General features: G+C 46.8%; 1 protein-coding gene across 1 annotated transcript in view; it reads left to right on the forward strand.

Annotated features, from left to right (window-relative positions):
* SYNDIG1 (synapse differentiation inducing 1) overlaps window positions 1–3350 on the forward strand; it is a 60414-nt gene that overhangs the window by 51136 nt on the left and 5928 nt on the right. The window lies entirely within an intron of this gene.

The raw sequence follows: 3350 nt of genomic DNA on the forward strand, positions 1-3350 counted from the left end.
TGTGTGGGGGGGTCCCTTCAGGGTTTCCCGCTGTGTCGGATGCACCCTTCTAACAGCACACCACAAATTAATACACTTCCCACTGGGGGCTCCTTACTGAAGCACCTCGCCTCTTTTCAGAAGAAGTCTTGTCTTTGCAGGGACGAACAATCTCGTTCGTACTCTGGCAGTTAACTTATTGCAGAGTTGGCTCATACAGAAAGCTCCGGGAGTGTAAACTGATTTGCCTCTTAAAGCAATACAGTTAAACCAGCAGATACTCTCTGTAGACACTCTCCGAAGCCTTTGTGATCTAGATTTCTTTCTGATTAATTTTAAAATAAAATAAGTTTAGTGGCATCAGTATACCTTTCAGGAGGCTGGATTTGCTGCAGTTTCTGCCTTTCTTTGCAGGATCACCCCACTTCTCCCTCCCTGCCTCAGTGGGGCAGAGGGAATCCACCCTGTACACCAACCTTGAATATCAAGGTAGAGGTAGAAAGATATGAATGCAGCTTTTTCAAAATTCAGGAACCTACCTCCAGAAGGTAGGGACATCGTTTAGTGGGTTGGGTGGTGTTGGGTTGATGGTTGGACTTGATGATCCTTGAGCTCTTTTCCAACCTTAATGATTCTATGATTCTATGATCTGTGTATAAGAAAACTGACAGTTGAATAACGCCTTGCACAACTTTGTACAGCTGTCAAGTTTTCACAAAATCACAGAATCACAGAATGGTTGCGGCTGCGAGTGACCTCTGGAGATCATCTAGACCGTCCTTCCTGCTTAAACAGAGCCAGGTAGAGCAGGCTGCTCAGGACCATGTCCAGTGGGGTTTTGAATATGTCCAAAATTGAGACACCACAGCATCATGGTGATCTCTGCTGCTGACCACACACCGAGTGCAGTATCAGGAGACTCTGATGTCCTGTAACGCAGACTCATCTGTGGCACTGTCCAATCAATCCCAATCCAGATCCTGTGCCGGGGGGTAGGGGCACCATGGGCAAAAAGTACCTTGTGGTGTCCCCTGAGTTGAGGATAACTTCTTGCCACTCACAAAATGGAATCTGAAAACTAGGAATCACTTCCAGATTTCCCTCCCTGAGTAATGCTCACATTTTAAACTCCATGTCTTCAAACAGAGGAGAAACAAACTGCCTTCTAAATTGGAAAAATAAAGAAGCCCCTTGGGACTGAATTGGTCCCTAATAATTGGTTGATAAAGTCGAGTGGTACCTAGGTAGCTGCATCCAACCTCTAGGCAGATCGTGAATATGTCTGTGTGGACACAAACCCATGTCAGCTGTATGTAAGTCTGGGTGGGCACGTTTGTGAGCGTGTGTCAACTTGGCTTCACCACGTCACCTTTCCCAAATTTTCTTCTCCTTCATCACAAAATGGCAACATCTGCTTAAGGGCTAGAAGCGAGGCAGGGTGGTGAGTCCAACTTCTTTACCGTAAACGTCCAAATTCCTGTATGTGCCAGAGAAGCAGAATTGCCCTCGTATCGCAGGCTGAGGTCTCGTTCTCTCAAGTGCAATCAGATGAACTGCTGTTGCTGCAGAGCTTGTCTAAAAACATCTCTCTGCATTCTGCTCGTTGAAGCCTTTCACGCCTGCTGTTCTCATTATTATGCTCTTGTTTTTCCAAGCGCTGAAATCTCACTTGGACATTTATAGTTTTATCTGCACTTGAATACATAATCAAACGCCACAGGCAGCACCAGCCAGGGGCTGAATCACGTCCTCTCCTACGTCATATTTTCACATTCCAGCAGAAAACATTGATAACAAAATGATCCAAGGGCTCAAACCCAGATGTTTTGAAAGTTGATCGCGCAGAAGAGGCAGACTCATGCTGGTCTCTATCTACACCCTCTTCTCCCCATTCACACTCTCTTTGGAGCCTTTCATGTGTTTCCAGGAGTAAATATTGTTCCCAGTACATCTCCTTCCACCAACACAACGTAATTTAATTTGGTGGCAGTAGAAATCCCTTTACTCAGGACGCTTGTTTTCATCTGACCCATCACTGTTCAGGAGCCTGGTCGGATTTTGGCCAGGCTGGAAGTTCTGATGCTGTTTCAGAGTGAAGGCGGTGATGCTCACAAAGAAGGAAATGCCACCTGGAGGGCTTGCTGGCGTAACATTTGGTTAAACTACACTTGTCCTTGAAGTACAATACAACAGACTACTCCAGACACAGGATGGCCACCAGCCAATGCTCAGTGTGCTCTGGCTGCTGAGGGCACAAGCCTGTTTCCTAGAATGAGGATTCATTGTTCTAATTTCTTAGATAAGTTTTCACACTGGCTTTTCTTTTGTCACTCTGAGGTGCAGCAGAGCACTTAGGACATCTGGCAAAGCCTCGAACAAAGCATCATCAGGAGCTGCACATAGCTGCATATGCCATTTTACCCCCTCTCCGTGTGTTAATGAAACTCTGGTGACATCCCAGTATCATCCTTTTGTCACTTTTGTTACCCAAGCGCTCCTAGTATCTCCGTGTTGCCCCAGGGGAAGTTCCATGTGGGCTAGGCATTTGCTGTCTCAAGGTTCTTATCAGCCATCCCGACTGGATCTAGGTGCAACTGGACAGTGAGAGAGCAGGGTATGGTCACGATTTTGTGCTTTTTATTTTCTAAATGTTCAGGCTGATCCCTCACTGAAGGAAAGAGATTAATCCCAAGCGAGTTATCTGGTCTCTGTGTGTCAACACTGGAGTGTGGATGAGAATTCCCTGAAGATGATCCAGCAGCTGGTTTTGGACACTGCAGTCAGAAGGCTAGCTTAGACTATGCTGAATGCCTTCCTCTGAAGAGGAAAAGAAGCTTAAGCATCAGCAGAAATTAAGTGCAACGTTGAGCCTAGGATGGTTGATGGTTGAGGAATGCCTGCATTTCAGGTGATGCCTGCACTTCAGGTGATGCCTGCTCCCCACTCTTTTCCACAGCAAGTTCCAGACAGGGAATGGCTGCTTGAGACTCATGTCCATTCCCTGGGCCATCTTCCCATGAATGGGAAATAAGGGAAACCTCCCAAAGAGCACTTCAGTACCTGAAAGGCAAGATGCCACAGGCTGAAGTTTTTATTTGCACTGTGGTCACGATGGCATTTGCAAATGCTGACAGAGCGAAGAACTATTTGTCATTTACTTAGGTCATCGTTTCTGTCTGTGGAGCTGTTTGATGGGACTCTGTAGTCCCTTTGATGCTCTCTTCAGGACTGAAAACTCTCCTGCCACGTCCCAGCCCCTGTGCTGGGTGTCCACCAGCCCCGTGCTTTCCCTGCTAACCGACATCTCCCTGCTGTCATTCATGGTTCAGAGGCAAATCCCAGCTTCACCCTTTCCCCATCTGTATCTTCAG

The sequence above is a fragment of the Pterocles gutturalis genome, unplaced genomic scaffold (assembly GCF_000699245.1).
Source record: "Pterocles gutturalis isolate BGI_N339 unplaced genomic scaffold, ASM69924v1 scaffold6894, whole genome shotgun sequence".
Classification (NCBI taxonomy): domain Eukaryota; kingdom Metazoa; phylum Chordata; class Aves; order Pterocliformes; family Pteroclidae; genus Pterocles; species Pterocles gutturalis.